We start from the raw sequence: 16,171 nt of genomic DNA on the forward strand, positions 1-16,171 counted from the left end.
TCTCATAGTCGCACAGATAAAACCAGCGCAAGATAGCTCGCTCTCTCTCTCTCTCTCTCTCTCTCACACACACACACACACACACACACACAAGCTGCGCGCTGAGCTGCTTGAGTTGCGGTTGCACGCGCGTGAGGCGACGAAGGTGGCAAAAACGTAGGACAACAGGCTGTCGACGCGTGGCAACGCTCAGCTTGCGAGTTTTTTTTAAGCTCAATAATAAAGTAGTATAGATGAGCTTTGCACTTTGCACTTGATACTAGTTATATTTTTATTCACTCTCTTATTACAAGTCTCTCTCTCTCTCTCTCTCTCTCTCTCTCTCACACACACACACACACATACATACAAAATGAATGCATACACATACATATATAAGCTTTGCAGTTTGCGCTTGATACAAGTCTTATTCTTATTCACTCTTTTATTACAAGTTTCACAGCTAACATGCACAAGCCTAGAGCCTCTCGCGAAGGTGTCTTTCTCTTTGGAGACGATGATGGAAAGCAACAACACCTACAACCATTTTGTGTTGGTGCACGGGTTGGGACTCCTCCAAGCAGCTGGCCACAGGGTCACTGCCCTCGACCTCGCATCTGCCGGCATCGACAAGACCGTTGCTGACACCGTCTCCTCCGTTGCGGAATACCTCGCCCGCTTGACCCACTTTCTTGCTCACTCTGTCGTCGATCATCATCAGGTAACTAAGATATTAGCTCTCCTCCTCTGCAACATCATCTCAAAGATGGTAGACTTTATGGATTTTGCGAATTGATCTCAAAAATTGTCGCTTGTCTTAACTCACTGCTACATTATTGTCTTTTTAAAAGGTGTCTCTATAGTGCTCCCCTGATTTTGCTTTTTATTCAAATGCCCAAGTCTGTATGTTGCATCTTAATATTTCATAAAAGCAAGAGATGTTATTTCTAGTAGAAACGTGCAAAGTAGAAGTGTATTAGGGTATCTGTATAGGATGAAGCCTCTTGAAATGCTCTTTTTATAGGATAGCATTAATTCTGGACCAAACAATAAGAGATTAGTTGGCAATAGATTCGATCTTAAGGGTACCTTTGTGATCCCGGTGGTTATATTTCGGCCATCTAGGCCTTGTGGCAAAGCAAAGCATGCCGGTTGCCGGTCTAATGTAGCCGTTAGGTGATCATTGACCAAAAAGTTAACACGCGGAGCTCACACGCAGTCTCGAATCCCCGACCTCGCATCCTAGAAGCACTGCCTTAACCACTGCAGTACGTGCGCGCATCTGCACAGGCCGTGGCGCATGCTGTACATATTTTTAAAATGTCTGCTGCCCCCCCAAAAAGCGACGCGACCGGCTGGGCCAGTCACGCCCACCTACACGTGGCCTAGCAAGCCGATATTTAACCAAGAGCCCCGTTCTTTGTGATTCAGCATAAAGTTGTACTATCACACATATTATTGGAGCATAATTTGTATCAAACTAATCTTTAGGTATTCTTTTCTTGTTTTGACACAGCTTTTCACTTTGCTAAAAAAGCTTAGTTCCATTTGATTTGATTTCATATGGTGTGATTAAATGGGAAAGGCCTAGTGATTTTCTTTTTTGAAATGCTCATTTCAGCTTGATTTAACTCAAAATAATACATGCAAACCCTTTGGTTGAATCCGATGAGAGCTGGGAACGCTTAGTGATTTTATCACTTGTTTTGTTTGTCTTCAATTGACTTTTTGTATGCAAAAACAAATCGTGTCGTTCTTGTTCTTGTGTTCTCTTTTGATTACTTTTAGTGCATGCTTGCTTTGCAATCTTCTTGATCGCAAGACACACGATATGAAAACAAAGTGAAGACTTCACGATGCTCTCAAGAAGGTAATAATTTTCGTTGTAATAAATTGAGCGATTATTAGAACACATTTGATATGTTAATGAAAAGAGATTAAAACTGAGAGAGAGAGAGAGAGAGAGAGAGAGAGAGAGAGAGAGAGAGAGAGAGAGAGAGAGAGAGAGAGAGAGAGACGCACATGATTGTCAACACATTTGTTAGGCTCTTTCTCATATATATCTACTAACATAATATGGCGGAAGAGCTCCCCTTTACATGTGGTCGCAATCTGCAACTTGAAGGCTAAAGTCCAAAAAGAAAAAAAGCTCAGCTGCACGCGATTAAGAGGGGGACAGAGAGAGGCGACTGGCAGTACTATATATATATATATATATATATATATATATATATATATGTGTGTGTGTGTGTGTGTGTGTGTATCTCAAATAGCATTTAACATTGCATACTAACGATTCAAATAAATATTCTTCATAGCTTATTAAGCAAGTCATGATGTGAAAAACCAACTTTTCACATTACTGTCGTAATTCACTGCTACATTACTAATTGTGGATATCCGTTTTTGTTCTCAAAAGTTATGCTTAGTTTTGAAAGCCCCTAGAACTTGTTTTAAGTTTTACATTGAGAAAGAAGCTATGTATTTGGACAGGTGATATTGGTGGGACATAGCTTGGGTGGAAGTAGCATAGCCTACGCAATGGAGCGCTTTCCAAAAAAGATTTCCAAGGCTATCCTTTTTGTCTGCTTTCATGCCGCTTTCTGGTGACTATTTTTTAGATCCCCAGGTACAAATGGCTTTCTAGAAACCAGGTGGATAACTTTACATCATTCTTCCTTTTTAGGTTGGGTTGGGGTGGGGTGGGGATTTTGTCAAAATGGCATGTCATGTTTGCACAGAGAAAGAGAAAAGTATAATTCAATGGGCTTAAATAGGAGCAAATGGCATTCAGTAGTTCTCATCCATGAGACAATGTATATTTCAAACCATCTATACTATCTGTAAAGCGGGAATTCCTCTATAAAGCGGGAGGAATTCCGGCCCTCCCCCGGCCACGTGTCATCACTTGCTTCCTCCGGGTAGCTGCAAGGCCAGTGTGCCCTGCGAAAGGGACACAATAGACAGGCAAGAGCTGTGTGTGTGTGTATGTGAGAGAGAGAGAGAGAGAGATGAAATGTTATATTAACTTCTTCAGAAGTCCAAAATGACCTATGAGACCAAAAAGTAACAATGCGGTGAATCTGATACAATGTCTGAGTACCGAAAATAAAAAGAAAAGGTACAAAAAAGGGGACTGCGTATGATACGAGCAGGGGAGGGGTGAGAGTAGTGAATAAGGACTAATATGACACAATGTGGGAGGGTGTGTGGTACAAGATGAGCACGGTGAACAGTTCTCAAAAGAGCTAAATCATAGGTAATCCATCATCGGTCGTTAGCGGATCTCATCAATCTCCTCCATGGTCAATAGTGTGACTGGCTGGTGTGCATGTCAAGCCAACATGACCCGGATCCTCTGCTGTAGTCTCCGACGTTATTATAGTTCTCCGTTGTTGTGGGCGTTTGGATCTCCCAAGCTTGGTCCCACGATCAATCAGCGTGCCTTTGGTACAAGGAGAATGTAAGCTCTGCTGTGGTAGCTGCTCCTCCTGCTATCCAATGTCCGCCCTAAAGAAGTTTGTGATTCGTCTCTGAGACTGGCTAGCCTCTCCTCTCATCAAGCTCTCTGTGTGTTTGCGGAGCTGACTCTAGAAAGTGGTCCAAAGCCCTCCTTGGCAGTGAAAGCGGCCTCGTATCTCATAGTAAACTGGGCGGTGGCATGTGTAGTGCAACTCTGTCTCCAGCTCCATGTGACATTCAAGGACATGTCCTGGCCTCTGCTGGTACTCCGCTGTATCTACCAGGAGAGAGAGAGAGAGAGAGAGAGAGAGAGAGAGAGAGAGAGAGAGAGAGAGAGAGAGAGAGAGAGTATATGCGCCATTCCAGGCTGGAGCTCCAACGGAAGTTAATACAAGAGCAGAGAGGGAGAGAAGCAGTGTGAACCTCTGCCCTGTGCCCTGGTCAACCCAAGCTGTGGCCGCCCATGCTATAATCGCCTCCGCCCATGAGCTCAGGCCTCAAGCTGCGCGGGCCACGGACTATGCTGACTGTTGTTCACTTCAACCTGCGATAAATGCGTCCTTATTGCCCCAAGCTCTGTTTACCATATAACGGCAAATAGCTCTAGCACATGGAGCCGGTGCGGCCAGCCAGCCAGCAAGGAGGAGAAGAAGGTAGCCGACTGCCTTAGTGTTGATCTTGAGCACAACAGGGCTGCCTGTCGGAGGATCAATGGCCCAGAAAACGACAGCTAGGAGAGAACTACCCGGGAAGAGAGTGCAGTACGGGCAAAAAGCTTTGGGCTACACCGGCCAGCCAGCCATGATCCGGCCACAAAAAGTGCTTGCCATGTCATCGCTCGCACCTGTCCAACTCATTTTAGCCGGCTGGCTGGAGCTATGTGCTCATGCCAAGAGGAATTTCGGCTAGGGTAAAGGGGCCAGTTAAAAACCGGCCCCCTGCACTAAGACTGTCGACCCCTTTAAATAACATAAATCATCTCCAGTTGCGGGACAAGGTGAAGCCACTGTTGGGCTGGTTAGCGCAAGCCAGAAATGCATTATGGCCGTCAGATTGTGAGTTCGAGCTGATGTGGCGTAGTGGTTTAAGTTCCACCCCTGCGTGGCTCCTTTTCCATGGCCTTTTTAGTCACATTGAAATTATTGAACGCTAGCTCTGTTCACGTCTTAACTTTTCTTGTAGATGGCCGCTGCCATGAGCTTCCAAACGCGCCCCTAAACACGCATTTTTGTGCAGCAGGACTTTTGCAATTTGCTGTGTCCCTTAGGTGGCCTTAAGTTGGGGGTTTTACCCTATCAGCTATCACCACAACAGGTGTCCCCCTACTACTCATTGTGCGAAGCCATGCTTTCGCAGGTCTAAAGCACTAATACGAAAAGAGAGAGAGAGAGAGAGAGAGAGAGAGAGAGAGAGAGAGAGAGAGAGAGAGAGAGAGAGTAGCCATGCGTGTTGTAATGGAGTTTATGGTCGAGCTAAAACCATTCCTTTTCAACACGAGGTGGGCTTCCAACACCACTCATTTCACTGCAGCCTACGTTGCTCCACGGCTCGTCCTAGATATCGGACTCTCTGTCGTCGACGTGGCAGGGACGTCCATCCACCGGCAACCGGCTCCTTTTGAAAAGAATTACACCCCCTCACCCCCCGTGTTTAAACAACATGTTCATTTGAACACGGGTTGGGAACAGACCATGGTGGCTATGCTAGTGTGAGCTTCAGCCTCTCACCGTGGGCGCCCGAGTTCAAACGTTGCTGGTGATCAATTATTTTTTTGGATTGAGCATTTGGCCTTTTGTGCAAACCAAGGCGCTTGGGAAAAAAATTTAGTGTCGAAATTGACCTAGTGAACCGGCCCAGCAAGTCAACACGCACGCCACTTGGACGACTCTCAAGGGTGCCACATCCTTCAGAGTCTGATATTTAGAGAGAGCCTTGCTCCACCAATCTTTGAGCTTCCACAATTCATGTTACAAGACAATTAGCTATATTGGCCGGATGTTGGAACCAGAGAAATTAAAGATCACATGGATCCCTAGGCATGCAACCATTCATTCATTCATGGATCACATGTGACTGCTAAGAAGGGGAGCCTGAATTTTTTATTTTGAGACTATTCTTGCATCCGCAGATTCTTCTTGGCTTAGGATTCACCATTATTCTTGATGCAATCTTTTTGCTATTAAAATCTAATCTTATTAGTTGTGTAACATACTATTATGGTTATGAACCTTTTTCCAAGAAATAATTACCTCTTTGTGTTGTGTGTGTGTGTGTGTGTGTGAGAGAGAGAGAGAGAGAGAGAGAGAGAGAGAGGGAGGTGCCGCCACTACCAACTAGCATCTATCTATACTATATATAAAGCGGGGAGGAATTCCGGCCCCTGCCCACGTGTCGCAAGCAAGATGATCTGGTGGAGTGAGCTCTGCAACCCGATGACACAGCGTAAGAGAGAGAGAGAGAGAGAGAGAGAGAGAGAGAGAGAGAGAGAGAGAGAGAGAGAGAGAGACCCTGCAAGATTGCGCAACCTCGTATCCGACTAGCAAAAGCACGACGCAGTAGGGCCAGTGCCAAGGCAACTAGGAGGAGCTTGAGGAGCTTTGTGTCCGAGATGTCATCTCTTGAAATGCACTTATTGCGGGATATACCCAACTTGAGCAGGGCCATGGAGCTCTGGGCTGTTTTTTGCGGATGCGAAGCAAGGGTGTCTCCAGGTGTCTCTATTGCGGGATATACCCAACTTGAGCAGGGTCATGGAGCTTTGGGTTGTTTTCTGCGGATGCGAAGCAAGGGTGTCTCCAGGTTTCTCTCTAGATGAAATCACATACACTCTGGGTTGTTTTCAACAGACGAGAAGCGAGGGTATGTCTCCACGTGTCTCTCGAGATGCAATGTTGTCTCATGGGGAGTGCATTGATTGTAGGATATGTCCAACAGGGTCAGGAGATGCAGATGCAGAGAGAGAGCATCTCTCCAAATGCAATCACCTTGAAGGCATGTAGCATTACACAAGATACTGATATGGGCAGGAAAAGTCACGATGATATTGTTAGCGAGGGGTTGTTGAAAGAAAACATCGCGCTGCGTTGGTCGACATGTATGCCTACCAACAACCCTCGATAATAGGCTATGTAGGATAATTTCTACCAATACATAAATTGCATAAGATCTTACATCAACCATATGAATATTTTTTGTAACCATTCCATTGGTTTGTCTGATTCAATAGACCCAGAAGATTTTACATCAAATGTGCGTGTATGATAAAGATTAAACCTATAGACATAATATACAAAAGCACCTGCATAGAACACGCTACTCCAGAACCGTGGAAAATTTGCAAAAAAATTCTTAAGCAAAGTTGTAGTGCACGAAAAATTGATCAATCCTGTGGGAACTCGTGTGAAAAGCTGATCCTAATAAGGAGAAATCTCATCTGTAAAAGCTGCAACGTGTCTATAAGACTTATGGGCAGTCTGGGTAGCGTAGCTCAAAATCGGTAACGATTTTGGAAGAACTTCTTTTTGCAAAATTGTAGAGCAAAAAAACTTAGTCATGTATGCAAAAACCGACATAAAATGCCATCTTTTTCTAGAAATGGATTAGAAGTTTTGTAATGTTTTGTCTGCTTCCTTACAAAGTTTCAATGGTGCTCTATAATCCTCAAGCTCTGATACCAGCTAAAGAGAATAAGAGAGAGCACGCACGCGTGAGTGTGTGTGCGCGCGGGCAATGATGGAGAAGAGAGAAGAACAAGAGACTTTGTTGTGGATTTCTATCACTATAATGTGATTTGGGTTATGAGTCCTTATTGTTTTATGTATAATGAATGGTCAGTGTTAATTCTCGATTAGTATCCGGCCGGCGCACATCCCGCTTTATCACCAGAGAGAGAGAGAGAGAGAGAGAGAGAGAGAGAGCATTTATGAGTTCATTGTTTACTTTCATGAGGAAGAAGAGCCATCGAGAAGTTAGCAACAACAAATTTTTTTTGGTGCAAAACTTACATTTGTGAGTGAATTATATTAGCAACCCAAAAGAATTACAAATTCTTGTCATGCTCGTGCCGAGCCATGACATTGTCTAGCAACCATAGCTACATCGGTTGAAAGGGGGGCCAGCCCACGGCAAAGGCAAGACACTTGGCTGGACAGAGAGAAAACCTCCCATACATTTAACCACGTGGGTCTGACATTGCAGCACCCATAGCCCTGTTCCACTCATCAGAGTTCCTCCATTTCCCATTGGTACGATCATTGCTTCCTTGCTTTCTTGAACGATCTCTGCGAACCTAGGTTTTTCGAGGGCGTTCTCGAAGAGTTGACCAATAAGGCTTTTGAGTTAACATTGTATCTCCATGGTAAGATTGTATGTAAAGTCAAAAGGAATGTAGTGTCTGCATACACTTGAATGCTTTGTGTTGATTGTAAGATTTTATGGTGAGGCCAAAATAGATTGTTGTCCAGATGGGAAAAAGGGATGAAAACTGAAAACAGACAAACACAAGAAATTCCTATGCAGAATAAATGAAAAAAGAGGAAACCTCGTAATTGGAGTGGGTACGAAGCGTCCTAGTATCTATGTAAAATGTTTCTTATTTGATAAACTACAGTTGGTGCTCCCTCCACCTTAGTCAGAATCTTCTATTTTGCAGGTTTTAAAAGATTCACTTTCCTCAGGCCTTGTAAGGCTTGTGAACGGCTTACAAAATGAGCAGAACCTCGATGACCCAACTTCCATACATACAAAAGCATCAAATTATTTCTGCAACAAATGCTCAGCTGAAATATATTTAGCTCAAATATATAATGATCAAAATGCCAATGTTAGTTGTGCACTCCTCTTGTTTGCACCAATGGTCAACTTTTGTGGAGACACAATTCTGTACTCAAAGAACAGTTCAACTACCATGCGAAAATGAAGGAACGCTTTTTTACCAACCAATCAAAAATGTTTAGAAATTTTGAAACAAGTAAAGACAATTTTTAGAGAGGAATTTTTTTGAGTTATGATGGGGTTGGCAGCCAAAAGATACACTAGTTTATCCTCCAATAGTATTTTGTCCATTCACATAAAATACAATTACTATATTTTGCTTAGCAACATGCTTACACTTACACCCTTATCTCGTAACATAAGTGACCACTACCTCATCGAGCCAATCACAAATTTTTCCGAGTCCAAATTTAAAAACCCCTCTTTATCCAAACCCTTTAGGTATTACCTTAAGAGTAGGCAAGAAAATAGAGAAATGTATAAAGTAACATTCAAAAAAATTGTAGGTTTTGTTTGCGTTAATGACATGTGATGGTGACTTCACATTTGAATTTCTTGTGGCTATGCAGGATGTGAGCTTGGCTCTCACTTGTGTAAATCCAACCCCTTTTGTAGTGACCAAAGAAGTTCTTCATCTAACTAATGAGAGGTATGGAAGCATACCACGTTACTACATAACATGTTTGGAAGACAACGCCGTACCTTCAAGCACCCAAAACCTAATCGTGGAACGCAACCCTCCAGTGAAAGTATTCACCATTGCAACTAGTGATCATTCATCATTCTTTTGTGCACCTCAAATTCTTGTTGACACTTTAGTGACAATCGCAAAGGCTTAACATGACTACAACCTTCTTATGCACATCTTTGAAATTACATGAATTTTGTGTAATAGCCAGAGGGGCTGTAGAGCTAGCTCTGGACATGTCAATGTCCTTGCTACTTTATCTACTTGAGCTTAAATTTTTTGCTTATGCAAACATTAGTATTGTGAAAAGCTACATGGGAAGGAGCTTTGAAAAGAGTGGTTGTGTGTACATTTTGAAATTTGGACTCGTTAAAAAGTGAATCTTTTATACTATTATTCAAGAAAACACTCCTTATTACTTGCTCATAAAATATAAATGTGCCTTCATAGTTAATGTACTCTATTGTTTCACCTAGTTGTCTACCAACGCTTGGGTGCTTGTGTTCCAATGAAAATTAGTGTAGAAAAGATAAGTTGTGTCTAAATAATTTCTCTATATTAGGTTTGCCATAAACCTATCACAAGCATAATCGCCAACATTACACCATGCTAGCTGAATTACCCAACGGATGCCCTCTTAGTTGGCTACATTACCTTGGAAAAGGCTTAATTATTGAGTTGCATTTCTGTACACTCAAGTTGTAATTCTTCCGTCTTGATCAAAAAGCCTTGTAAGTAGGCCATTGGTCAAATGAGAAGCCCTAACTACAAATTCATATTTTCTAGTTTGAGTATACAGTTTGTAACATTATCTAAGGTTTTTTAGAAGAGCTTTGTACGTATGATTGAGACAACAACTCAACAACATCTTGTAATCAATTTTTCTCGATCTCTGTCAATCAAAATTCAATTTCGAAAAGTGCATTGTGTTCCTTGTCTCTTGTTCTTTTGTTTAAGTATAATCATTCTCAAAAATTTTGTGGTTCGTGACTACCTGTCTGTGAGCAAAATCTGCAATTTTGAGTGCAAAAATGGTTGTTTTTGACATTTTGACCATAGCAGAGTGATCTTAGACCATAGGACGACCTTTCTAGATAGTTTTGTTGTATTTTTCATGACCTGGACCATGATGGATCGAGATTTTGGTATCTTATCGGATGACCTCCAAACTTTGTAAGATAGTCCCCAGGCATATTATACCTCCTCTTAAAGTATTGTTGCATCTCGAGTTCGTTTGGTCGAAAAAATGACGTGATGACCTAGGGAGGTGAGATAGGACGTAGGCAGATTTTTCAAAGTAGAGACTGATAGATTTTCTAGTGTTGATGATAGCTTAGCATTGTAGGTTTACTTCGAGTGACTATGTTGCAGACATCCGCGATCATGACGACCCGCTAACATTGGTGCCGTTGTCGAGGAGTGATCCTTAGGTGGTGAGTGACCTAGTCGTTTTTGAAACCTTCTTTTCCATAGATTTGTTACCCATTCTTTTTACACCTTAGCAGTCAAATAGTTAAACTGGGGGTTTCGTGCTTGGTAGAGGCTAGAAGTCGGGGACTTGCTAGATCTACTCTTGATAAGCATAGGGAGTTGTGACTAGTAAGATACAAAAAGCATTTCCTTTTGCAATTTTCTCGATGCTTTGAACGTACTTTTCCGTTATCCATTTCACCTTAAACTTTCATTGTCTCGTCTGTTTTTGTTCATAGATTCATTTTAGTACCTAGGAGTAGAAATCATACAAAAGGTATATAGCAAAAATCAATAGACCAAGAGGAAGCTATGTACTAAGTTTAATCATCTGACACTTGGATTGCGATCCATGTTTCTTTGTCAGCAATCGAACCCAGACTTGTACCATAGCTAGAGCTAATCACAAGGATCATAGCGGCCTTTTCAAAATTGAATTTGGACTTGATTTGTGGATTTTACAAACAAAATAAGAATTTTTGCAAAAAGTGCGATAAAATTTTATCAACTTCAATTGTTGACTAACAAAGCGAATGTAAACTCATAGCCACCAAGTGTTTTTTGTACAGATTGCAAGAGCTAGAGTGTGTAGCTCAAATTGCTTCCAATCAGAGGATTTGGATGCATCAAATAACGTAACACGTCAGGGTTTTGCAATAGTTTTTTCTTGATCTATTTGTGATCATGTAGACTATATCAGAGTAGAAACCCTGTTGTTAGAGACCAGGCTAGTCACATTTTGACTGAGGAGAGTGTTAATCAAGGACCTTTTCCAACATTAAAGCCCATTCTAGAAAGAAAATATTTTTGATACTTCTTCAGAGAGATCTTTAACCTACATGGTAGTGATGTGGTAGTGATGTGTGTGAACACACTAGGACCGCCGGGGCATTTTTTCCCTCTTTAGGAGGTTTTTTCCCTCGTGCATTGTATATACGCCCATCACTCTAGGGTTATCTATCTTTTCCATTGCACACTAAGTAACATACTCTCTATTGTGTGCCTTGAGCTTCCTTCGTCTTCTCCAAGATGTGTGTGTTTCTCTGCAACCCTAATTCCAACAATTGGTATCAGAGCAGGTCACGCCCTCCCGGGCTTAGTCGCAGGTCTGCTCGGAATTTTGATTTGGGCTCATTTCGGCCTCCGTTTCCACTACAGGCAGTACTGCACAGGCTATTTTGTCATTTTGTGCAGAATTTTTGCCAGTGCCGTTTTCTGCATAACAGGTGCCTTATAGTCTTCTACGGTTTGCGCTATATAGCACAGGTTGTTCCCGCTCCGTTTCTCCTATTTTCGAGCAGTTTTCACATCAGGTGCAACATTTACCATGGCTGACAACAACAACACAAATGTGTTCAAGATGTTTGCTGCTGAGGACAGGTTGGATGGGGACAACTACCCTATGTGGGCTTATATGATGCAACATGTTCTTGTGTCAAAAGGTGTCTGGAACATTGTGCAGGGCATTGATGTACGTCCTGGTTCTGAGGATGTAGGCGATGTTGAGGATGTTGCAGGTCTTGCTGCAAGGATTGCAACTGTTAGAGTTGTTTTGCCTACGGCAGAACAAGCTCGTTGGGATGTTAAGGATGCGCAGGCTCATGCATTGATTGCGTTATCTGTGAAGCGCACCATTGTTCCTCACATCCGTTCAGCAAAATCTGCAAAACAGGCTTGGGATATTTTAGCAGGTCTTTATGCAAGCCGCAATGAGGCTAAAATTGCTTTGCTGCGTAAAGAGTTGGAGTCGAAGATTATGCATGAGGAAGATGATATGGATACTTTCCTTGCTAGTGTCAAGGATATCAATGAGCAACTTATTTCTGCAGGTGAAGTCATTTCAGATAGTTCCCTTGTGCAGACTGTTCTTGATGCCTTACCAGATTCCTACCAGACTTTTGCTAGTACTTGGAGACATATGACCCAAGGAAATCCTGAAGTTGTGAAGTTTGATGCATTATGCACATTGCTGTTGCAAGAGTCACTTTCCAGAAAAAACAGGACTAGGCAGCGTGCAGTTGAACAGGCTTTTATTGCTTCTCAAAGAAAGGGTGGTAACAGTAATGCTGCCACTTCTTATGGTTCTGCTGCGAGTGGCAAAAATTCTGTTCCTAATGCTTCTGCTGACAGTACTTCGTCTGGCAATTCTGGTGATAAGGGCAAAAAGAAGATGCGTTGCCATTATTGTAAAGCCAATGATCACTTGATCAAGTCGTGTCCTAAGTTGAAGGCCAAAGAGGCTAAGAAGAAAGAGGGTGGTTCCACTGCAAATGCTGGTTCCACTACAAATGCAGCCATTGTTGAGTCTTCTGTGAAAGGAGACTGTAATGCTGATGTTGATGCAGAATGGGCTTTTAGCGCAGAGTGCACTTACAATCCTGCTGTCCATGATGCATGCTTGTCAGTTGCTGCAGATTCACATGTGTGGTATTTCGACAGTGGTGCTACAAAGCACATTACCTCACATCGTGAATTGTTTACCTCTCTCGACTCTGTCCCTCATGGGAATTCAGTCACTTGTGCCAACAACGCCTCTTATCCAGTTCAGGGAGTTGGAAAGATTGTGCTCATTGCTGCTAATGGCAGTTCCTTTACACTTGTTGATGCACTTTATGTACCTGGGATCAAGAAGAATCTCTTGTCTGTATTCGCACTTGCTAGACTTGGACTTGTAGTCAAATTTGTGGATGACAGATGTACAGTTCATGATCTCAGTTTTGGTGATGAAATTGTTGCATCTGGGCTTTTGTGTCGTGGGCTGTATAAGCTCACTTTGTATGACAAGTGTGGACAAAACTTTGCAAATGCTGTTGCAGATTCAAGGGCTATTTCAGATGCAAAACTTTGGCATGCACGTTTTGGTCATCTGAATTTTGCCTGTTTGCTACGTTTGCAAAAATATGATATGGTTGCTTCTTTGTCGCCTCTTGAAGCACGTGTCAAACATGTTTGTGAAGGGTGTATTTTGTGTAAGATGCAGCGGTCTAAGTTTCCAAAGGATGGTTCAGTTCGGGCCACATGCAGGTTGCAGCTTGTGCATAGTGATGTTTGTGGGCCCATGCAAACTCCGTCCTTGGGCAATTACCTGTACTTCGTGACTTTCATTGATGATTACTCCAGGCATGCATGGGTATTTCCGCTTAAAGCGAAGTCCGAAGTTTTTATGTGCTTCAAACAATTTCTGGCTATGGCTGAAAATGTCTCGAAATGTACTATGGGCACCCTCCGTTCCGATCGAGGGGGGGAGTATATGTCTCATGAATTTAATGCATTTCTGGCTAGTCGTGGGATAAAACACCAATGTACAGTGCCTTATACACCTCAGCAAAATGGTGTTGCTGAGAGGAAAAATAGGTCACTGACGAAAATGGCACGATGTATGGTCAAAAGTCAAGCTTTACCGCATTCTTTTTGGCTTGAGGCCATCATGTGTGCCACTTATGTACTTAACAGGTGTCCTACGAAAGCTTTGCAGTCTATTACTCCATATGAAGCATGGCATGATAGAAAGCCTTCTATTGAGCACATGCGTGTTTTTGGCTGTTTGGCATATGCTTTGGTGCCACAAGTGCAGGGCAGAAAATTGGATGATAAGGCTGTCAAATGTATTTTTGTTGGTTATAGTGCTGAAAGAAAAGGTTACAGGTTGTATCATCTGCAAACAAAACGTATTCTGGTTTCTAGGGATGTAGTGTTTGTGGAAGATTTTGTTCAGCCCTTGCTGTCATGTACTAGAGACAGTAATGTAAGCTCACAAGACATTTATGACACTTTGTTGCCTCTTTTCAGTGGTGGAAATACGGATGTAAGTTCCAATGAGGCAAACGTACAGCCTATGGGGGTTTCTGAAAATGTTTAAGATCAGCCTATTACTGATGCAGATGTACATGATGTACTTGATGAGGAAAGGGCTGAAAATGAGCAGGCTAGAGGTATGCCAAAATGGCTGGTGCACACTTTGCGTGACAGTAAACTGGATGCACCTTTGTCTAGTCGTACTCGTTCAGGCTCTCGCCATGCATCTTATGCATCAGATTGTTATGCTTTGGCTGTGTCTAGCTTACATGATGTTGAGGAGCCTCTGACTTTTGATGAAGCACAAAATTCAGAAAATTGGATGGCTGCCATGCAATCAGAATATGATGCACTTATAGAAAATGACACATGGACTTTATGTGATTTGCCTCCTGGCAAAAAGGCCATTGGTACGAAGTGGGTTTACAAGTTGAAACGCAAGCCGGATGGTGAGATCGATCGCCATAAGGCTCGACTTGTTGCAAAGGGTTATGCACAGCAAAAAGGCATAGATTATGAAGAGACTTTTGCTCCCACTTGTCGTATGACTACTGTGCGTTTTCTATGTGCATTGGCAGCTCATTTTGGTTGGGATGTACATCAATCAGACATTGTTACTGCTTTCTTGAATGGTGACATATTTGAGGAAGGTTATGTAACGCAGCCTCGCGGTTTTGTCATAAAAGGACAAGAGGACAAAGTGTGCAAATGTAACAAGGCTTTGTATGGGTTGAAGCAATCTCCTCGTGCTTGGTATGAGAAAGATGACACTCATTTGGTCAAACAAGGCTTTCATAACAGTCCAATAGAAAGCACATTGTATGTAAAGCGTGAGGGTGATGTACTTCTCATTGTGGTTCTTTATGTTGATGATTTACAGATCCCTGGACCAAATGAGAGACATATTGCTGAATTTAAGGTTGATTTGAATACTACTTTCAAGATGAAAGATTTGGGGCTGTTGCATCATTACTTGGGTATACAGTTTAAGCAGTGTGATGGTGGTATTGCCTTGTGTCAGAAAAGTTACATAGAGACATTGCTATGTAAGTTTGGACTTGAGGATTGCAAACCTATTGCCACTCCCATGGAAAGAGGTTTGAAGTTGAGTCTACATGATGCTGGCGATCTTGCTGATGTCACTCTTTACCAAACTGCTATTGGCTGCCTCATTTATGTATGCAACACGAGGCCAGATATTCAGTTTGCAGTCTCACAGGTCAACAGATTTATGCATAGCCCAGGGTCTAAGCATTGGCAGGTTGTCAAGAGGACTTTCCTCTACCTTAGTGGCACTTTACATCTTGGCTTGTTTTATCCCAAGGGGGGATCATTGCCGCCAGACTTACATGCTTTTTCGGACTCTAATTGGGCTGGTTGTCTTGACACGCGAGTGTCCACAAGTGGTTTTTGTTTCATGCTTGGAAGTTCATGTATATCATGGTTGAGCAAGAAGCAACCTGGCCACTTTTAGTTATGAGGCTGAGTGAGGGCAGTCTTCACAGCTACGGTTGAGTGTATATGGCTCAGACGCCTTATGGCTAATTTGGGTGTTGGACAGGACACTGCCAACACTATCTACACTGACAGTCACAGCGCATTGGCAGTTGCGAGGAACCCAGTTTTTCATGCTCGCACAAAGCACATTGAGGTGCATTACCACTATGTCAGGGGGCTCTCAGCAGGAGAGATCAGCTTGGCTTATGTGCCAACACAGGACAACCTTGCAGATCTTTTCACAAAGGCATTGTCTCGTGAGAAGCTTGAAGCTTTCCGCAAAGCTTTGGGCTTACTCCCCTTTGTGGACTGATCATGTCCTCAGGGCATGGCACTTCCCTTTACTCATGTGCCAGCTCTTGTTCACCACATCACTCTAGGGGGGGTTTGTTACCATATACATGTGGTAGTGATGTGTGTGAACACACTAGGACCGCCGGGGCATTTTTTCCCTCTTTAGGAGGTTTTTTCCCCCGTGCATTGTATATACGCCCATCACTCTAGGGC

General features: G+C 42.8%; 1 pseudogene; it reads left to right on the plus strand.

The window, feature by feature from the left end:
- Window positions 1–452: 452 nt before the first annotated feature.
- On the plus strand, window positions 453–9,053 carry LOC147430232 (putative methylesterase 11, chloroplastic; annotated as a pseudogene).
- The last annotated feature ends 7,118 nt before the right edge of the window (window positions 9,054–16,171 follow it).

The sequence above is a fragment of the Adiantum capillus-veneris genome, chromosome 22 (genome assembly GCF_014529385.1).
Source record: "Adiantum capillus-veneris isolate H3 chromosome 22, ASM1452938v2, whole genome shotgun sequence".
NCBI lineage: Eukaryota > Viridiplantae > Streptophyta > Polypodiopsida > Polypodiales > Pteridaceae > Adiantum > Adiantum capillus-veneris.